At 49.7% G+C, this 22,148-nt stretch overlaps 2 long non-coding RNA genes across 2 annotated transcripts in view; one reads left to right on the top strand and one right to left on the bottom strand.

Annotated features, from left to right (window-relative positions):
- Nucleotides 1–22,148, bottom strand: part of LOC133767307 (uncharacterized) — an 88,828-nt gene that overhangs the window by 40,083 nt on the left and 26,597 nt on the right. Inside the window, exon 2 of the long non-coding RNA XR_009866832.1 lies at nucleotides 13,103–13,173. This is a non-coding gene — a long non-coding RNA (uncharacterized LOC133767307). The remainder of the gene's footprint in view (nucleotides 1–13,102; nucleotides 13,174–22,148) is intronic.
- The window catches only part of LOC133767308 (uncharacterized), a 35,634-nt gene continuing 21,488 nt past the window's right edge, over nucleotides 8,003–22,148 (top strand). The window contains exon 1 of the long non-coding RNA XR_009866833.1: nucleotides 8,003–8,099. This is a non-coding gene — a long non-coding RNA (uncharacterized LOC133767308). The remainder of the gene's footprint in view (nucleotides 8,100–22,148) is intronic.

The following is a 22,148-nucleotide window of genomic DNA, read 5'->3' as shown; positions in this document are numbered from 1 at the left end:
TCAACAGCCGGGGCTGCGCCAGGTCAAAGCCAGGAACCAGAATTCCATCAACATCTCCCACATGAGTGGCAGGGACCCAAGTACCTAAGCGTTAGCAGGAAGCTGGGTAGGAAGCAAAGATGAGACTTGATCCCAGAGACTCCAATGTGGGATGTAGAGGTCCCAGATAGCAACGTAACTCACTGTGCACCAATGCCCACCCGTTATTTTTAATATTTTTAATCACAGTCTAACTTTCTTGAACTTCTTTTTCTGAGTTTCTACCACATCCTAGACTTAAAAAACAAAAATGTAAATGGGCTCATTTTAGTGTGAGGGCTCATCCTTATTCTCCTAAAATCACCTTCTTCATACTCTCAACACTGGGTAGTCTGGAATTTGCTAAACAAGCTACCCTCAGGTCTCCTAGTCAATCATACTTTTCTTATTTGCAAACGTCCGACATGGACCTAGCAAGTCCTCACCTCTGACACCTTGCATGAGGTCCTCCACGCCTGCTCGCTTCAGTCTCCTGCCCTGCTTGTCTTCACTGCTTGTGTTCTGGAGGTAGGAGGAGCGGAATTGGAGGCTCCCCATGCTGTGGATACAGGCGTCACAGGATGAATGCTGGAGACACAGGTCAAGAACAGCTCCTGGCTCTCTTCTGCTTCCTCAGGAGAACAATCCAGCTTCCTGCGTCCTAGGGGAGCACCTGCATTAGGTGCCCTTTATTCAGAATGGATTGCTTTGTCTTCAGGCCTAGAGAAACTGAGTGGGCCCATACTGGAAGGTTTTGGCAAAAACAGTGTATGCACATTGTGGTTCCCTGTGAACTTTCTTGAAAGCACTCAGGAAGCCTGAAGAGCTGAGTGTCAGGCCCTGGGATTTGCTAGGGCAGCTGTAGAAGAAGCTGGGACCCTGGATTGGAAGGAACAATCTCGTGTAGGTCTTGGGACATAGCGGTCTGGATGTCAGGGCTCAGAGATGAAGGGAGAGAGAGAAAATCCTGTTTGGGCCGGAGGTCAAGCTACACTAGCTGACCTGATCGTTCAGGGCTGGTGTCTTAGCTGTGGGGAAGGAGCATCACTTAAAAGCTGCTTGCTGGTTAGCTTGAATTTTCCACAGCTGCTCAGTATTGGGTCCGGTCACCAAAGGCACAGACCAGAAGCCTCAAGGACCACGGGCCTTGCTCCTTTAAAAAGGCCGCAGCATTCCATGCTGTGTGACTCAGCATGAGCAACGCATAGGAGAAAGTCTGTGCTCGCTGTATTTCTCCAGTCTGAGCTTTCTTCCTTATTTAGCCTTTCCTTATTCTTTTACCAATTGTCCTGGGTTTGCACAGTCCAATAGCCACTATTTAAATATGACTATTTAAGTGCATTAAAATAAATTTTTAAAATTTTTTTTAATTTTTATTATTATTTTTTTTTGACAGGCAGAGTGGATAGTGAGAGAGAGAGACAGAGAGAAAGATCTTCCTTTTTGCCGTTGGTTCACCCTCCAATGACCGCTGCAGCCGGCACATCGTGCTGATCCGAAGCCAGGAGCCAGGTGCTTCTCCTGGTCTCCCATGTGGGTGCAGGGCCCAAGAACCTGGGCCATCCTCCACTGCCTTCCCGGGCCACAGCAGAGAGCTGGCCTGGAAGAGGGGCAACCGGGATAGAATCCGGCGTCCCAACCGGGACTAGAACCCGGTGTGCCAGCACTGCAAGGCGGAGGATTAGCCTGTTAAGCCACGGCGCCGGCCTAAAATAAAATTAAACCAAAAACTCACCCCCTTAGTTGCACCAGCCACCATTCAAGCGCTCGATAGCTTGACTTTGTCTTAGGCGAGCACTCTCGGCGTTTCCCAAAAAGTGAAATTCACAGCAAAACTTTAACTCCATTTCCTCAGCTCCTGCTTCGCGTGCTGTTGTTGTCCTGGGTTTTATTTTATTTATTTTTTTTGACAGGCAGAGTGGACAGTGAGAGAGAGAGACAGAGAGAAAGGTCTTCCTTTGCCGTTGGTTCACCCTCCAATGGCCGCCGCGGCCGGCGCACCGCGCTGATCCGAAGCCAGGAGCCAGGTGCTCCTCCTGGTCTCCCGTGCGGGTGCAGGGCCCAAGGACTTGGGCCATCCTCCACTGCCTTCCCGGGCCACAGCAGAGAGCTGGCCTGGAAGAGGGGCAACCGGAATAGAATCCAGTGCCCCGACCGGGATTAAAACCCGGTGTGCCGGCGCCGCAAGGCGGAGGATTAGCCTATTGAGCCACGGCGCCGGCCGTCCTGGGTTTTAACTCGACACATAAACCCAGCAGACATTCTGTTGTCGTTTTAAGCATGCCAGTTTCATCGGCATGAGCCACGTCCCTCTTCAGCGTTCTGTCCTTTCCTAATTCCCTTGCTTTCATCCACGCTACGCATCTTTTCAGCTGAAGAATTTCCTTAGTCTTCTCTATGTATATAGGTGAGAAATTCATGTTTCTCTGAAAATGTCCTTATTTTGTTTATTTTTAAATGACTTTTTTTTTAAGAGGCAGAGAGACCGAGAGCTCACATCCGCTGGTTCACTCCCCAAATGCCTGCAGCGGCAGAGGGGCCCAGCTGGGAACCCAGTGCAGCTCCTCCTCCAGTGGCTCACTGATGCTCATCTGTGTGCACTATCTTCAGAAGGCCTGCAGGAGCCGCTGCGTCTTAGGACAGCCCGCTCAGGGAAAGCAAGAGGGAAATCCTTGTCTGCTGGCTTCTGTGGCCAAGAGCATCAACTCCTGGTTCTGTGCTTTGCAGACACGCGGGTGCCAGGCGTATTCCACGGCAGCTCAGAAAGAGCAAGTCAGCCTCGGGGCTCGAAAGAAAAGGTAGGCGGCCGGCGCCATGGCTCACTAGGCTAATCCTCCACCTGAGGCGCCAGCACTCCGGGTTCTAGTCCTGGCTGGGGCGCTGGTCCTGTCCTGGTTGCTCCTATTCCAGTCCAGCTCTCTGCTATGGCCCGGGAAGGCAGTGGAAGATGGCCCAAGTGCTTGGGCCCTGCACCCACATGGGAGACCAGGAAGAAGCACCTGGCTCCTGGCTTTGGATCGGTACAGCGCGCTGGCCATTTGGGGGGTGAACCAACTGAAGGAAGAACTTTCTCTCTCTCTCTCTCTCTCACTGTCTAACTCTGCCTGTCCCAAAAAAAAAAAAAAAAAAAAAAAAAAAAAAAAAAAAAAAACCAGAGAGAGAGAAAGAAAAGGTAGGCTACACGGGCGTGAGGCTGAGCAGTGTCATTGCGCATGTATGAGGGGACAGGCTCAGCAATGGGAAACGAAATGGTATCCAGAGTTTCAGATACCTGTGCGACCTAGAGAGCACGAGGGGCTCCCAAAAAGTAACTAAGCAAGGCTCTGAATTTGGGGCTCTCTAAGGTCTTGCCTCTGTGTCGGGGGACTCTCCGTAGATGCACTTCCATCTGGCCTACTGCGGGTCATTCTAATGCCAGCATTCTGGAGTCACTTGTCCCTGGAATGAGTTGCACAGCCATGCTGTTGAAGGACCGGCCCGCGCAGCTTTGTCTGTAAATTCTGCCTTCAAGGGGCACAAGGCCGTTAGCAGTGGTCCCAGCCCTTCCTGCCCACAGGCTTCTCCTGGAGGGAACCGTGGCAGTCTCCCTGGTTTTCTTCCTGCCCACCTCAGCGGTGTTTAAGAACCCCACGGCTCTCACTTTTAAGGACGTCTCAGAAGTGGGTGCGAGGAGGCGGGGGCATTTTCTGGGTGGGATCCGTGGTACGGGGCGTCAGCCCTCTCAGCTCTGGGGGTACCTGGAGCCAAGAGCAGTTTTCCTTTAGGATGATTCCAGGGACACCAGACGATGAACAAATGAGGAAAGGTGTGGTGGAGACAGAGCCCGGCACAAACGTCCGCCGCCTGAACGTTGCCGCCCGCCCGTGGTCTCCTCGGGTCAAGTTCCGAGAGAGGCACCGGGGAAGAGCAGGATCTACATCCTTGAAGAGAGCAGAGACAAGGACTCAAGGCGCCCGACGCCGGGTTCTCCCATCTCACAACACGCACGTGGAGCCTGCCCTTAGAGCCGAAAGGTCCAGGTTATCTCGGGGAAGTCGGCAGGCTGGCTGCGTCTGCTGGATCGGTCCGAGAGCAGGCAAAGGGGAGGACAGCAGGGAGCCGCAGGCATTGACCAACACCAGCCTCCAGTTTCCTCCCGCTGGGCGCATGGTGCCGATCCGCAGCTTTGCCCCGTGAATGGCTCCTGTGTGATAACTGTGTCAACACTCGTATCTTGCAGGAAACCCTCCAGATGTCTTACAGCAAGGGAAGGAGAGAGGGCCATGTGTCAAGGATGTGCTACGCACAGCCCCTTTGGTTTTCAAGCCTCATTACAGCACTGCAGGCCAAGAACTGTTCTCCCCAGTGTACGGCTGAGGAACCCCATGACGCCGGTGTTCAGTACCAACTCCGTCCCTCAGGGAAAGCCACCCCGCGGGCAGGCAGTGCAAAGGGCAAGTGTGCAGAAGCAGCGGCAGTGAGCACTTCTCCGAGCTGCCTTGCTGTTCAGTCCCTTCTGGGTTTGGGCTCTCCTGTTTGAACGCCGGCGGGGATTTAACAGGCGACACTGGCTTAGGTCCTTTGTTCTATCTGGAGTATGGCGGGTCCAACTGGAAAAGCACTTTATCCTGTCATGGCGTCAAAACCATCGTGTCCTTTGGTATCCCAGAAGGATGTTAACCGGCGGCAGTGTTCTGTCTAGCCAGCGCCAGACGGCAGGCTCCAGGAGGTACCACTGACAATGCCCACCTGGCTGCTGGCCACATGGGGGGTCTCGGGCAGGTCTTGGTTGACAGGTGCCACCTAGAGTAAGCCCCATAGCCGCAAGAGGCCCCAAACTTTTTTTTTCTTTCTTTTTTCTTGCACCGTCGCCCTCTCACTTTATGGACTGGTCACTGAATGAGTGCAGTAGTCCCCGTACCTACTCCAGCCGCCACCCCGGCAGCAAGTAACAGTCACCTGTTCACATCGTGAACCGTTTCTTCACACCTGGGAGGGGGCGGCGGTGTGGCGAGGAGGAACTCGTTTGGTAGCGGAGGCTACTCATGGAGCAGGAGGTTCTGTCTAATCTGAAGGTGAAGTCAGACATGCGGGATAAGTAGCGTTGTCCTCGGGCTCTGGCCTGCTCCTGTCATTTCTGAACAGGAAGTGCAAGGACCCTCGGCGCCACCTTCAGCGGAGCGCCCTCTAGTGGAGCTGTTTTTCTCCACACGCACGGCGCTGCCAGGGGAGTCCCTTTTGTGTCAGGGGCTTGGCTCGGGACTTTATCTTAGGCCTGGAGTCAGCAGGGTGATTGAGCATTTCCTCCGCCCAAGTAAGCCAAGGTCACGCACCAGGGACTGAAACTGGGGTGTTTCAAATCCCGATACCTGGGCTTCCTTACTCCTAGGTGGAGGGAGCAGAGCGGATCCTGGGGTGGAGTTCCTGCAGGGAAGGAGGGGGGAGAAGAAAGCAAGCTTCTGGAAGTTTCTGGAAAAGACCAGGCACTGGCAGATTAAATGGTTGTGCTCCTCTTGAAACCAGAAACAGACGACCTGGCAGCACCACTCGCAGAAGCTGGCTATCAGCCACAAGGAGAGGAAAATCCCCAATCTCGTCCCCACCCAGGCGGGGCGGGCACTGGAGCGATCCCCAGCGTCTCCGGGTTTTCCACAGCACCTGTTGCTCCAGGGTCTGGACACCACCGGCTTCCATCCCCTCCCCTGCTCTTGTTGAGAGGCCATTGGCTGTGCTTTTATCAGGTTAGACTTTCAGGGAACTGGACACTGCTCAGATCAACGCCTGCCACCAGCCACACTGGAACTGCTCGCTGCTAGGCCTGCCTGAGCAAAGTGCCACTGAGTGGGGGCTCGACACACAGCGATGTGGTCTCTCCTGGCCTGAGACCAAGGATCTCAGGACTGCGTTTTTTGTAGGGGAGAAGCCATTCCGTGCCTTTCTCTTGGTTTCTGTGTTGCTGGCGGCTCTTAGTGCTCCTTGGCTTGCAGACACATCACTCCAATCCCTGCCTTCACTGTCACGTGTTCTCTGCCCTGTGTGCACCTTCTACCCTTCTCCTAGGACACCAGTCTCGTTGGATCAGGAGCTCCTCCCCCTCTACCATATGACCTCATCTGCCTATATCTTGATGACGTCTGCAATGAGCCTATTTCCAAAGCAGGTCAGGTGCACAGGTCCTGGGGGTTAAGACTTCAACATACCTTTCAGGGGACACACTCAACCCACAAGAGGAGGAAAGGATAGCAGCAGGCAGAAAACAAGATCGACACCTGTTACAGGGTAAGGGGAGGGGGTGGGGGTGGAAGCAGGGGCAGGGACCACCCCCCCATCCCCCCACCCCGGTCTACTGTTGGTTGCTTCTCCAGCTGCCACACTCCTGGTCACCCAGGCCTCTGTTCCAGCTTTGTGTGCAACCCCAGATAAGATCTGGATGTCACACACTGAGAGTTATTTTGATGGAATTAGTAATTATTTTAAAGATGACACTTCCTTAGAAGGGCCATAGGGATTCACTTATTTGAAACGCCTTCAGTTTGTATTTGTCGCTCACTCCCTTTTATTTTAGTGGGCATAGAAGAAATAGGCACGACCTGCTTAACACATCTGTACATTTCCATTGAAATGGGAGTCAACCAAAATATGTGGAGACTTCTGAGTCATTGTATTCCGTGCTCTGTATTTAATACCCTATCTGATTACTGGAGAAGGCAGGAATCTGTTGGCTGACACGTGTAACCTTCCGCTTCCTTGTGTGTCCTGAGGTCCGCATCACCTTGTCTCTGATAACAAGTGCATTTACCCCATGGAAATGCCTTCCTTATACGAAAACTCTAGGCTCCTTTCAGTCATTTCGCTGACTTTCTTCTCTGTGCCAGCACCATACTCATGGTTCATATGTATTATTTCACTTAATTCTTAAAACACACATGTGCTGCAAGCATTATTATTCCCATTTTATAAGTGAAGAAGTTGGGATTCAGATAACTGAGCACCTTTTCCCAAATCACACAGCTCCTTAGGGCTGTAGCTAGAACTTAAATCCAGGTTTATTATTCCAAAGCTCATATGAGACTGCTTTTGTTCAGTGTTTTCCACAGTAGTCCTGGTGGATTTTCCTGGACTGATAAGGTTCTTTCTACTCTTGCCAACCTTCGACTCATAAGAAAGGCAGCCCAGGTTTAGGTGCCTACACCAGTGTTGTGGGCAGGCATACAGGATAAAATTGATCAGGTTTGTGAGCTGGGAGACCACGCCTTCACCACACCCCCTGTGTGACCTCAGGCCTCTACCTGGCCACACCTGTGTGCCCTCTGGCCATTCAGGCTAATTAATCACTCCCCTTTGGAAGTGGATTAACAGCTGGGACATGGTGGGCCCAGACCTTTTGCTCCTTTTTGGCCATTGGGGTCCTTGCTGCCCTGCGCCTTCGGGGCACCTGGCCTTCAGGCTGCTGCCCCTGCTTCCTGGTCTGTATGCTCCTGCACGTGGCTGGCTCCTGGTGCTCAGTATGAACCCAGATTTCCCTTTCTTTCTGAGGTAGGGCCCTCACTCTCCTATGCGTTTCTCTCACTGAACAAGAAGCTTAAAAACTTATCATGCTGCCTCGTTTATTGGTGCCAGTATTCAGAATTCTTCTCTGAGTCCGAGGCAAGAGCCCAGCCAGCTTATTAATATTCAGGATTTATTAATAAGCACCTGGTAACATAAATGGCAGTCCAGACGGGACTTTTAAGGGATACGTTCTGATATTACCAAGGCTCCAATCCCATTTCAGTGTTCCCACATCTTGCTTTTGACCACTAGATGGAGATACATCTACTTTCTCTCCAAAAGATCTTGAACCCTATGAAATTTATTGTGGAACACATCTTCTTCCCTCTCTGGCCTCTCCCTGGCCCGCAAAGTCCAAAAGGCTACAGAACAAGAACCAGATTACCAATGAGTCAAAACACAAAGAACTGGGCCCATAGACTAACTCGTTCATCTCTCTGTTTCTCCAGGATTTGCTAAAAGTGAGAAAAACACTCCGTGATCGTGGACGATGGCTGAATCCACCACTTGCTCGTAAAAATAGACACTGTCATCTTGGGAACTACATAAAGGTATTTTTGAACCAATATAACAACCATCATAATAAAAAGTAAATATCAAATCAAGGTGAAAAATGTGATGGACATCTTTAAAATGGCCTTAGCAGCTCTTATCATGTAATCTATATGGATTATATACCTGGAGTAGGTGGTGGGTGGATGGAGTATACTCTGTTTAACTGACCTTATTGGACTTTGTCATCAATTAGTTATATAACAAGCGTTTATTGAGGGCCTCCAATATCAGGCCCTGTGATAGTATGGTGCATACACTGGTGAACCAAGTGCCACAGCCTCCAGACCATATCATAGCCTGTGCTGTGGCAGGTGTACTACAAAGGAACTCTATCTGCCCTGGGAGATAGATATGTACATATTTATTTATGCATATGAGTACATATGTACAATCATTATTTCTAAATTCCATATTTGTGAGTTTGCCTACTCACTAAAATTTATCTGTAACCTCAAAATCAATACGTGTGGTTCTTTTGTAGGTCATTTGCAATACACACAGAGGCCAAAACTTTGAGTTGCCCAATATGCAGGTTCCCAGCTGAGCTCCAACAAGGCGACTCTGCCTTATTTCAGCTCTCTTACTGTAAACAGGCACTGTTCCCCCGTCGGTGTAGGGGCACATTTTCCACCACTTTGTGCTGCGTTACTGGTAGTTTTGGTGCTCTCTAGTGTTTTTAAGTGTGAAAAGACTGGGGTGTGCCTTATAGAGAAAATGCGTGTCACATAAGCCATGTTCAGACATGAGTTACAGCACTGTTGCCTGTGTGTTCACTGTTAATGAATCGCCAGTGTATATTAATTAAGAAGTCTTTAAGCAGGAAACTGACATAAAATGAGGTTATATGTCAGGTGATGGAAGAAAATGTGAGCAGAAGCTCACAGGAACCTAATCTTGTATTTGTTCTAAGAGCAATGGCTCACTGTTCACCAATTCAACATTCACAATGACTTTATATAGCATGATGACTACTGTGACAGCAAGAACTGCCTGTGTGTGTGGAGGGGTTGGGAGTGTATGAGTATGTTTGGAGGTATTAGTAGAGAAGCCCAAACAATCCCGATACAAGTTAGCCTTGACAAATGTCAGTAAGCTGCTCAGTGAGCTCGCAAGTGAGCCACAAGCATACAAGGTGGGAGGAGGGACAGGCCAAGACAGAAGTTGCTGGATTTGCAGGGGATTTCTGGTTTGTAGCCAACATGCCCAATGCTTGCATCTAGGGCAGGAAGGCAGAGATGAGAAGGAGGAGGAGGACAGGAATACACTGAGTGTCCCTGCACACAACCACCGAGACGGAAGGGCCAGGAGAGCAGTCTAGGGCTTCTGTGGGGCACTTGAGAACCATCAGTTCCAGGCATTTTGGCCACCATAGGTTTCTGAATGATTGTAAGAGATGGTGGAGATTTCTCATCGTTCCACTTAATTTTTAGTATATGTGCTGCCGAAGCAAGCACCGTTCTCCTTAACTTTTTTAACAATTTTTTTTTTATTTGACAGGTAGAGTTAGAGAGAGAGAGAGAGAGAGAGAGAAAGTCTTCCTTCCATTGGTTCACTCCCCAAATGGCCGCTACGGCTGGTGCTGCGCCGATCCGAAGCCAGAAGCCAGGTGCTTCTCCTGTTCTCCCATGCGGGTGCAGGGCCCAAGGACTTGGGCCATCCTCCACTGCCTTCCTGGGCCACAGCAGAGACCTGGACTGGAAGAGGAGCAACCGGGACTAGAACCTGGTGCCCATATGGGATGCTGGTGCCACAGGCAGAGGATTAACCAAATGAGCCACGGCGCTGGCCCCCGTTCTCCTCGAATGAATTCCAAATCCTTTCTAACACTAGAGTTGGAGCAGGAGGAGAGAGATGCCACCCGGGTGCCTTCCTGCAGGGCCCATGTGGGTGAAATAGGTCCGGAGAGAAATAGGTTGTAGGGGCTAAGAAAGAGGGCAGCTGTCCAACTCCCAGACACAAGGAGGAATCCCCCACCAAAGACAATACCCCAGGGGAGGGATTCTACAGCCGACCATCCAGAGTCATCCACAAACAGGGCCGGGACCTTTAAGAACCACATGATGAAGCTCCAATGACTACGATGATTGGGGCTTATGTATACTGCTAGAGCCAACCCAAAGGACTTTATTGATCTGTCAGCACCAGGGAACAAGGAAGAGGACTCATGGGCTGGAGGTCAACAGGGCAGTGCAAACACTTGCTGGGAACAATGCAGAATTACTCAGAATTAATCAATGGTGCCATTGTTTCTCTATCACAAGGAATGATCTTTCTACTGGCGAGGCTATAATAAAAATCCACTTAGAAAGCCATGCAGTTCAGGAGGGAGGAGCTCTATAGCTTTAACACCCTGAGCGCAGAGGAAGTGAGATCCAAGTCAACCCCCAAGCTCGGATGAGCCATATGCCGGGGGTCTGGGGGCTAATGCAGAGGTGGTGTCTGAAGAACGAGCCAATGGGAGAGAAATGACAAATCTTGACAAGGTCAGATGTAATGATTTCAGGAAAGGAGGTAAAGGTGGAATTTGGGAAGTACAGGCAAGTCAGTGTTGGTCATTAAGCAGTCAATTTCCCAGCTCTAGGCATAAGAATTAAGAGCAGTGGTTGGGGCTGGTGCCATGGTGCAATAGGTTAATCCTCTGCCTATGGCGCCGGTATCTCATATGGGTGTCGGTTCTAGTCCCAGCTACTCCTCTTCCAGTCCAGCTCTCTGCTGTGGCCCAGGAAGGCAGTGGAGGATGGCCCAAGTGCTTGGGCCCCTGCACCCATGTGGGAGACCAGGAAGAAGCACCTGGCTCCTGGCTTCGGATTGGCGTAGCTCCGGCAGTAGTGGCCGTTTGGGGGGTGAACCAATGGAAGGAAGACCTTTCTCTGTCTTTCCCTCTCATGGTCTGTAACTCTACCTCTCAAATAAATAAATAAAATCTTAAAAAAAAAAAACAAAAAACCAGTGGTGCTGGAACCAGTGCTGTGGTGTAGTGGGTAATGTCACTGCCTGTAGCACTGGCAGCCTGGCTGCTCCAGTTCTGATCCAGCTCCCTGCTAATCCACCTGGGAAAGCAGTGGAGGATGGCCAACGTGCTTGGGCCCCTGCACCCATGTGGGAGACCTGAATGAAGCTCCTAGCTCTGGCCTGGCCCAGTCCTGACTCCCATTTGGGGAGAGAACCAGCAGATGGATCTCTCTGTGCATCTGCCTCTCCTTCTCTGTAATTCTGAATTTCAAATAAATAAATAAATAAATCTTAAAAAAAAGAAGAACAGTGGTGCCAAATCTGTAGGTCAGGGTGAGGGTTAGGGTATCAAGCCATCTTTCTTTGCTACAGCTCAAGTTACACACAAGTGTACTTTAGCCATAGGTAGGTGGTTAGGTTTCTAGAAGGTGTGATGTGATCTTCATGTTTTCAGGACTTATCATAAATGTGTACTTCTCCCTCCTATAAGAACTGTATTACCTGGATCTGGGTTGTGACCACTTGAATTTAAATTGCCCCAGCCACATTTCAATGGCTCAGTCGCCATAGATGGCCAGTGGCTACCTCAAGGACAGCACTGATCTGGAACATTCCTGAAAGCACGGTAGGACAGCTGTAATGTAGAAGATGGTGGCGCCACTCCTGGTAATGTTTCCAGTGTTTCACATGTACCTAACTGAGCTGACTTCCTGATCCTTGGAAGTGAAATCCTGCTGACATCACACAGGCCAACTCCAGCCCTCGTCTCGCCAGGAGGTTAGGACTATTGCTAACCCTGGTCAGCACCATGTGGGAGAGCAGTCGTGATTTCTTCCAACTTCTTTGCATATTTTATATTTCACGTGTCATATTCCCTTTTCTCAGGCATAGTGATATCCAAGAAACGGTCCTAGTGTGAAGAAATACGTACAAACAGTGAAGAGGGTTGTCGGGGAATGTCGCTGCCGCCCGGGCTGCCTTCTGCTGCCTCATCACCAGGCAGAGTGGACCTGGATCTGATGACCAGCAGGGGCGTCCTTTTAACAAGGCTGCTACGACAGCGAGGGTGACGTATCCCAGAGCTGACCTGACACCCTTCAGCACGGCAGCCAACATCACTGACTCCTACATCTTCACATACATGGACAGTTGATGAAGTCTCGCCCATTTTATGCTTCTGTGTGAAGTGGAAAATTCTTAGTCCTAGTGGGCAGTGTTCACAGTGGGGTTTTTCCCTCCCTTTCTACCTGGGCTGGTGATCCCCTACCAGCACCACAGACTACGGAAATCACCTTCCCGGAGTGGTTTTCAAGGGGCTCATCTCCTTCTCTGCTGACACTCTATCTGATGAAATTCTCCCTGAAACGTATTTTGCCTAGGCAAATGGAGGCAGAGGCACTTCCCAGGCACTTCCCAGAGGAGCCCATCGACATTATTTCTGGGAGTTCTTTCCTTTAGAAGGAAAGTTTAAAAAAAAAGTTTGGCTCAAGGACCTAGAATTCCCCTGTAAGATCACAGAATATTCCTGGCACAGGGTTGACTTTACAGCATGTGTTAGCCTGGCTAAGGAATGGCCACTGCGCATCATCATACGCAGGAAGGTGCTAGCGAGCTTTATGAATTTAAATTGGCATTCAGAAATAGGACTGGGTGGTGATGAAGGGATTTTGGCTGACGCAATCATGGAACCCTTGACAATTACAGTTGAGAACATACAAGGAGACGGCTGGAACATCAATTAGGAAAGAATCTTCCAGCCCGACAGCTGGGGAATCTTATTTCTCAGCATTCCGAAAGAGAAGACGGACTGATTGCTCTAGTGGTTATGCTCATCTCAGCATGGGGAGAGCTCAAACCAGGGCACAGATACAGTAGGAAGTGAACTCAGGAGAGAGGAGCGAACAGATGAGGACGGTGGGTGAAAGACGAACCCTTCACGCCAAAATCTTTGGTCTGTGAGGTGTGAGACGGTGGGAGGGTGAAACCCCTGGATCAATCATTCATTCGCACTCTCATTCATTTGATTATTACTTGTTCGTTTGATTACTTGTTTGCGAGAGAATGGGGTTCTCTTCCCCTCTTCCTTTCTGTTCCTGCTTATCCAAGAATGAGGGGGCCCTGGGGAGACAGAAGCAAGGAAGATGTTCTAAGTATGGGAATATACTATAAAGGATAAAGGATATACTATACTATTTATATACTATAAAGGATATACTATAGATATGGGAACATACTAGAAAGGTCAACATTAGCAAGAAGGACTTGTTTTACTCGTGCATGTCTTGCTCCAAGGACCTGAATCTCTTATGACTTATGCTAAACAGGGCATTGAGGGAGGACCTGGCTCGGGTCCTCATGACCCACTGGGCCACTGCCGGGACCCCAAGGGAGGGGTGGGGGAGGAAGGAGAAGAGGAGAGGGCAGGGATCTTCTCAGGAGCCCAGAGGTGAGGAGATGCTGAAGGATAAGTAAGGCAATGTCTGGCCCCTTCTTCAGGAAGCCATGCGTGTTTCTAACTACAAGTGTTATCTCTCTGATAAAGACTGGCCCACTTTTTTAAATTTTTATTTAATAAATATAAATTTCCAAAGTACAGCTTTTGGATTACAGTGGCTTTTTCCCCCCCATAACTTTCCTCCCACCCACAACCCTTCCCTCTCCTGCTCCCTCTCCCATCCCATTCACATCATGATTCATTTTCAATTATCTTTACATACAGAAGATCGATTTAGTATATATTAAGTAAAGATTTTGCAACCACACAGAAACACAAAGTGTAAAATACTGTTTGAGTACTAGTTGTAGCATTAATTCACATTGGACAACACATTAAGGACAGAGATCCTACATGGGGAATAAGTGCACAGTGACTCCTGTTGTTGACTTAACAATTGACACTCTTGTTTATGGTGTCCGTAAATCACCCAAGGCTCTTGTCATGAGTTGCCAAGGCTATGGAAGCCTTTTGAGTTTGCCAACTCCAATCTTTTTTAGACAAGGTCATAGTCAAAGTGGAAGTTCTCTCCTCCCTTCAGAGAAAGATACCTCCTTCTTTGATGACCCATTCTTTCCACTGGGATCTCAGTAGCAGAGATCTTTCATTTAGGTTTTTTTTACCAGAGTGTCTTGGCTTTCCATACCTAAAATACTCTCATGGGCTCTTCAGCCAGATCCGACTGCCTTAAGGGCTGATTCTGAGGCCAGAGTGCTGTTTAGGACATCTGCCATTCTATGAGTCTGCTGTGTATCCCGCTTCCCATGTTGGATCATTCTCTCCCTTTTTAATTCTGTTAGTATTAGCAGACACTAGTCTTGTTTATGTGATCCCTTTGACTCTTAGACCTATCATTATGGTCAATTGTGAACTGAAATTGATCACTTGGACTAGTGAGATGGAATTGGTACATGCTACCTTGATGGGATTGAATTGGAATCCCCTGGCATGTTTCTAACTCTACCATTTGGGGCAAGTCAGATTGAGCATGTCCCAAATTGTACATCTCCTCCCTCTCTTATTCCCATTCATATATTTAACAGAGATTACTTTTCAGTTAAATTTAAACACCTAAGAATAATTGTGTGTTAATTACAGAGTTCAACCAATAGTATTAATTAGAACAAAAAAATACTAAAAGGAATAAAATAGTAAGTTGTTCCTCGACAGTCAGGACAAGGGCTGATCAAGTCACTGTTTCTCATAATGTCCATTTCACTTCAACAGGTTTCCTTTTTGGTGCTCGGTTAGTTGTCACCAATCAGGGAGAACATATGATATTTGTCCCTTTGGGACTGGCTTATTTCACTCAGTATGATGTTTTCCAGATTCCTCCATCTTGTTGCAAATCACCAGATTTCATTTTTTTTTTACTGCTGTATAGTATTCTATAGAGTACATGTCCCATAATTTTTTTGTCCAGTCTACTGTTGATGGGCATTTAGGTTGATTCCAGGTCTTAGCTATTGTGAATTGAGCTACAATAAACATTAATGTGCAGATGGCTTTTTTGTTTGCCAATTTAATTTCCTTTGGGTAAATTCCAAGGAGTGGGATGGCTGGGTTGTATGGTAGGGTTATGTTCAGGTTTCTGAGGAATCTCCAGACTGACTTAAATAGTGGACTTTACCAGTTTGCATTCCCACCAACAGTGGGTTAGTGTCCCTTTTTCCCCACATCCTCCCCAGCATCTGTTGTTGGTAGATTTCTGAATGTGAGCCATTCTAACCAGGGTGAGGTGAAACCTCATTGTGGTTTTGATTTGCATTTCCCTGATTACTAGTGATCCTGAACATTTTTTCATGTGTCTGTTGGCCATTTGGATTTCCTCTTTTGAAAAATGTCTATTGAGGTCCTTGGCCCATCTCTTAAGTGGGTTGTTTGTTTTGTTGTTGTGGAGTTTCTTGATCTCCTTGTAGATTCTGGTTATTAACCCTTTATCTGTTGCATAGTTTGCAAATACTTTTTCCCATTCTGTCAGTTGCCTCTTTACTTTCCTGTTTCTTTTGCCATACAGAAACTTCTCAATCTGATGCAATCCCAAATGTTAATTTTGGCTTTGACTGCCTGTGCCTCTGGGATCTTTTCCAAGAAGTCTTTGCCGGTGCCTATATCTTGCAGGGTTTCTCCAGTGTTCCCTAGTAATTTGATGGTGTCAATGCTCACGCCCCTATGGACACCAGCGACTGCTGGTGGAAGGCTCTGGGGCAGGTGTTTTAGAACCAGCTTTACAAGCGTCTTAGTGAGTTCACCAGCTTCCATAGACAGAATGATGCTTCCCTAAAGATGTCTGCGTCGTAAGCCATGCAACTGGTGCAGATATGATCTCAGTGGGCAAAAAGGACTAAGTAAAGGATCTGGAGATTGGCGAATTATCCTGGGTTACCCAGGTGGGCTCAACGTACTCATAGGCCCTTAGAAATACAATAAGGAAGCAGAGGAGGCAACAGGTGCCAAGGCTGGAGTGGTGTGATGCTGGCTTTGAAGAAGGGGAAGCGGCCATGAGCCAAGGAGTGTGGGCAGCCTCTAGAAGCTGAGGAAGAAGAAAACGGATTCCCCTGAGCCTCCAGAGGGATTGTAGCCTTGCTGACCCTTGACTTTTACCCAGGGAGACCCGTTTCAGGCCTCTGGCTTCCAGAACTGTGAAAGAATAAACGTATACTGCTCTCTGAACTGCTAAGTTTGTGCTTGTTTGTTATAGTAGCCGTGGAAAACTCATAGTCTTGCCTTCATCCATATAACCACCTGATACTTTCATGAAAACAGTAAGTAGGATGGACTCTCATCATGCCCATTAGAAATACAAAATTAAGCCTTCGCCTGCAATGCTGGTATGCCATATGTGCACCTGTTTGGGTCCCGGCTACTCCACTTCCCATACAACTCCTTCCTGTCGGTGTGGGAAAAGCAGCAGCAGATGGCCCAAGTGTCTGGGCCCCTGCAACTCACTTGGGAGATCTGGAAGAAGTTCTTGGCTCCTGGCTTCAGCACAGCCACACCCTGGCTGTTGCAGCCATCTGGAGCAAGAACCAGTGGGTGGAAGACCTCTCTCTCTCTGTACCACTTTCAAATAAGTAAATCATTCAAAAAATACAAAATATACCTTTGTATAATACCAAGGTATTATATAAAAATACCTCGTATTAACTTAATGCAAAATATTAAGCATAATGAACACATAGGATACAAGAAGTAGATTTCCTCCAAGTAAATGTAGCATCCTATTTTTGGCAAACTAAGAGTATAGAGGGATTACTCTGTCTTGTTTGTGCACCACAGTGGTACCCGACATGAGTGTGATGTGCAGGGCATCACTTCCCTGTTGAGTGCAGGGCTCAGATCATCCCTGGCCTTTGTTCAGTCCACTCTGCCCAGCCATAGCCCTAGACTCCTCCTCCTGTGCTGAATGAGTCTCCAGTGAGCCCCATCTCAAAAAAAGCAACCATTTTTTTTGTTTTGTTTTATATTTGCTTATTTGAAAGAGTGAGAGAGATCTTCCATTTGCTGGTTCACTCTCCAAGCAGCCAGTACAGCCAGACCAAGGTGAGGTGTCGAGGATTTCATCCAAGTCTCCCATGTGGGTGACAGGGATTCAACCACTTGAGCCATGATCTCCTGCTTCCCAGGTGCATTAGCAGGGAGTTGGTTCAGAAGTGGAGTATCCAGGACTCGAACAGGTGCTCCAATACGGGATGAGTATATCCCAAGCGGTGATGTAACTCATTGCCCCACACTACAGCTATGCTGTAACCATTCTTGAAAGATCAGCAGATGTTCTCTCCTGAAGAATAGCTCGGCAGGTTTTATGCCAGCCCAGATGCCCGAGGGGGGCTTACTTGGCACTGGTGGTCTATATGAGACCCCAGCTGTATGGAGCCAGCCTGCATCCCTGTTGACTGAGACTGCAAATGTTGCAGAACACTGAGAGATGAACCATGTCTTCCTCTTGCTGTGAACCCATCATGGAAGAAGCAAAGGTCTCTTCCCTTCTCCCCTCTCAGCAGCAGCCCAGTCTTCTGTCCTGGAGGGCTGGGCTTCTCCTATCCCATGAAGACTTTTAGTTTCTTTTCTTTATTTTTTTTGACAGGCAGAGTGGACAGTGAGAGAGAGAGACAGAGAGAAAGGTCTTCCTTTGCCGTTGGTTCACCCTCCAATGGCCACTGCGGCCGGCACACCGCGCTGATCTGCAGCCAGGAGCCAGGTGCTTTTCCTGGTCTCCCATGGGGTGTAGGGCCCAAGCACTTGGGCCACCCTCCACTGCACTCCCGGGCCACAGCAGACAGCTAGACTGGAAGAGGGGCAACCGGGAGAGAATTTGGCGCCCCGACTGGGACTAGAACCCGGTATGCCAGCGCCGCAGGTGGAGGATTAGCCTATTGAGCCATGGCGCCGGCCAACTTTGAGTTTCAAAAGCCCAGGCCTCAGCCTCAGCTGTCCACAGGGGAAGGCACAGTCTTCGTTTCTTGTTGCCTCTGCAGCACATTGCCACACACTCAGTACTTAAGACCCCAGAGCTCTGTGGTGTCACGGTGCTGAGGTCAAAAGTCTGAAACTGGCAGGGCTGGCTCCTTCCGGAGGTCCTAGGGGGGACTTCTGTTTCCTTGCATTTTCCTGTGTCTGGAGGCCACCTTCGCTCCTTGGCTTGTGGGCTCCTCCCTCCATGCTCAGGGTGCCTGGGTCCTATCTCTGCTGCCACCCTCAGGTGCCTGCTCTTCTGTGATCACATTTCTGCCTCCCTCCTCTAAAGAGTGGTGCAGGGACTGGGACGTGGGCACATTAAGGGACATTATTGTGGCTACCACGGGGACCTGTGGGCTTGGGAACTGACCAGTGGCACTTAGAGAGGTGGACTTCTCCTCCCTTCCCGTTCCCATGCAGCACCCAGCTGGTAACAGGCTTCTCATGGGAAAACCAAGGCCAGTGCCTAAGCTCAGGCTAAAGATCTGTGTCCAGGCTTTGCTCAGTCCCCCTTCGAATGGACCACATGAGCAGCAACCTCCGCATGGGCGGCTGCACAGTGTCACCCTGGGAGGTCTGAAACCCACGGCCTTCCCAGGTGTGCTGGGTGCAGAGGGAAGCCGAGAGGAGCCGCTCAGCGAGCTGAGGAGTTTCCCAGCAGCCCTGTCGAGAGCTCTGCTTATGTGGAAGAAAAGCAGCAGTAGATCGTGTTCTGCTCCGAGCCTCCTATCCATTGGGGGATGGATGAGCTCGCTTGGCTCCTGAGGCCAACACTGATGCAACAACTTTCCATCACATCATGATGATCTGCTCTAGGCGGCCTGCTTTATAGAAAATGAATTTTCCTTATCTCCAAGGCTTTCAGTCTTCTTCTGGTTTATGGCAGAGAGCCGTGAAGCCAAGCCTCGGATGCTTCGGCCACTTTAATTTCAGTCGCTATCAAGGGGGCGGCATCAGAGCTCCCGGGCTTCCTGTCATAGGAATGCTCTGTCCTCCCTCACCACCCCCATGTTAATTTCCTTCTTAGGACAAGGGACACGGCCCGCATTCATGTCCAGGGGGTACGGATTCCACGGATGGCTGGTTTTCAAACCCGACCGGCTCTGCAGTCTGGAGCCACCATGCACTGGGCACCCGGGGAGCCGAGCTGAAAACAGGGCCGCAAAGGGCTGAGGCTTCGCCGGCCTCCGCTGCTGCTGGGAGGCGCTGAGCTGCAAGCCCACAGGGAAACGAGCCCGAGCAAACGCTTTGCTACGTAAAACCCAAGACGGTGGCAGCTTCCACCTGAGAAGGGCAGTGGCATCACCTATTCCCAGGGGAGAAGAAATGCTGCCCTCTCAAATGTACCTTGAGGGAGGGGGCTGGGGGAAGGTGACCGAGGGAGGCAGCCTCTCAGGTCGAGGACACTGGGAGTGGATGGGAGCATGTGGGCGTCTCTGGCTGAGTGGCCCTTGCTCTGAGCAATGGCAGAACTCAGGGTAGGGGGGTTCAGGTGGCCGGGAAAATGGGGAAGTGTAACCTTAGACCAGAGCTGGATGTGGTCATGAAGAAACCCCAGAGGCTGTGGAGAAATCTACCCTCTGAAAAATCCCCAGCATGGGCTGGATGCCTCTCATTCAGCTGCTGCTTTTTTTGCAGGGCTATGATAACCCGGGACATCTGTGAGGCCCCTTAGGCTGTGGCTGGCCTGCTGGGTGTCTTGCTACACTGATTCTTCACAATGAGCATCAGGAATGGGGTTCTGGTAACAGCCTCACGTTGAGGGAGAGAAGCAGGTCAGTTTCTGTTCATGTTCACTGCTGTGTAGTATTCCACTGAGTGACTCAGTCCCAGCTTACTCGTCCTTCTGTTCATGGATGTTTGCGTTGCTTCCACTTTGAGGCTAGTTTGAGGCATGATGTTCTGAACCCTCTGGCGCGTGCATCCTGGTGCCTGTCTGCGTGTTTCTCTAGGGTGGAATTTCACTTTGTCCCAGGATGCCAAGCTGCTCTGAAGGGCAGCTGGCTCTGACCCACGAGCTCTGTTTCCTCATCAACGATCGATAGTGTTGGAAAGGTTTGAACTTTCCAATCAGCCACGTAGGCCGTGACATCTCACCATGGCTTTTAGTTTATGTTCTTAATGAGAAACGGCGTTTGTTGGGTAGCTTGCATGTTTATCAACTAGCTGGCTATCCTTTTGTGACGCGCCTGATTGAGTGTTTTGCTTACATTTAGAATGTTACCTCTTTCCCTTATTGATTCCCTTACTGGCTGGAGTCCTTTATGAAATTTGACAGTAGTCCTTTGTTAGTTCTGGGTGTTTCTAATATTCTCCCCCTCTCTGGGTTTGTGCTCTCATTATGGTGTTTCAATAAAGAGAAGTTCTTCCAGTGGACTTGAATGTGCCAGTCTTCCCTGAATGATTATTGCCTTCGTATCTTCCGGATCCTTCCCCATTCTAAGCTCAGGACAATATTCTGCTTTATTACCTCTTAAAAGGTTTATTGCCCCAGCGTGTTGGTGCAGGGGGTAAGCCACCACTTGCAAGGTTGGCTTCCCATATCCATTTACGCTTTGAGTCCTGGCTGCTCTGCTTCTGATCCAGCTTCCTGATAATCAGCCTGTGGGCCGGTGCCGTAGCTTACTAGGCTAATCCTCTGCCTGCAGCGCCAGCACCCTGGGTTCTAGTCCCGGTTGGGGCGCCAGATTCTGTCCCGGCTGCTTCTCTTCCAGTCCAGCTCTCTTCTGTGGCCCGGGAAGGCAGTGGAGGATGGCCCAGGTCCTTGGGCCCTGCACCCACATGGGAGACCAGGAGGAAGCACCTGGCTCCTGGCTTCGGATCAGCGCAGTGCGCCGGCTGCAATGCGCCGGCTGTAGCGGCCACTTGGGGGGCGAACCAACGGAAAAAAAAAAAAGGAAGACCTTTCTCTCTGTCTCTCTCTCTCTCTCACTGTCTAACTCTGCCTATAAAAAATAATTTTTTGGGGGAAAAAAAAAAGATAATGAGGCTGTGAAGGCAGCAGCCAATGGTCCAAGTTCTTGGCCCCCTGCCACCCATATGGGAGATCAGAATGGAGTTCCTGGATCCCAGCTTCAGCCTGGCTCAGACATGGCTGTTGTGGCCATTTGGGAAGTGAACCTGCAGATGGAAGACCTGTTTCTCCCTGTAACCAGCACCATAGGAATGTCAACCCAAGCGCAGCTCTGAGGCCCAGAATTCTGCCTGAGTTGTTTATTTCTCCAGCAATTCATAAACTTGGAAGCGAGGTGAATTCATATCAGCATCATTTACAAAATCCAGGACCAGTTAAGATCAGGACAGAATTATGCAAGAGCCAACTACATGGAGGGCTCTGCTGACTCCTGTGCAAAGCATCTAAGATTTCTAAGGCAGTGCAGCCTACAGTAGAAAGACCAGAGGCGGGGGCCCCGGCGCCTTCCCTCTGCAGTGCTGGCAGTAGGCCGGGCATTGCCCCATTGCTCACATCTCCAGGGAGCTCACAGAACGAGTCTGTGCGAGCAGAGGAGTTTCGGGTCAGGGACTTTCTGCTGGCTGTTTCTAATTATTGAGCACAAGCTAATTGGAACTCATTTGTTTATGCTGGCTGCTCTCGAGTCACTCCCTCCTGGGTCCCTAAGCCTTGTAGAGAGCCACTAATAACCCCCTTCTTTCAGGGCCTGCGGTCATTCAGCTTAGACATTTTCCAGAGGCCCTGTTGGGGTAAATTGGTACTCAAACATTTAGGAAGGTGTAAACCCTTGTGCTGGGGCCCAAGACATCTCTGGACCATTTTCCTTAAAATCTTCCCCCCACCAATCACAAATAAAAGTGATAAAAAGCTCTTGCCCAAGTGGTTGGGGAGAGCAGCCCTGGTGGATGAGCCACCAGGAGAGGTGCTGCGAGTTATCAACGAACCCAGGTCAGGGTGGCCCATGTCCTACTTCGACTCTGCCAGGAACTGGGCAGGAGACACAAGGCCCATACAAGCTGGGTAATTTGAGAATTAAATAAAAGGACTCTCATTTCCATGCTCTACCTCCAACTCCCACCACAGGAGTGAACGGCCGGGGGCGGGCTCCACAGGTTTGGTGTCAATCGCCCTCACCCTGGACAACCTTTGCCTGCATATTTGCCCTGGGACTTCTCCAGCAGTGCGGAG

This window comes from Lepus europaeus, chromosome 9 (assembly GCF_033115175.1).
Source record: "Lepus europaeus isolate LE1 chromosome 9, mLepTim1.pri, whole genome shotgun sequence".
Classification (NCBI taxonomy): domain Eukaryota; kingdom Metazoa; phylum Chordata; class Mammalia; order Lagomorpha; family Leporidae; genus Lepus; species Lepus europaeus.
The sequence above is the reverse complement of the archived record's forward strand: the minus strand, read 5'-3'. Positions and strand labels throughout refer to the sequence as shown.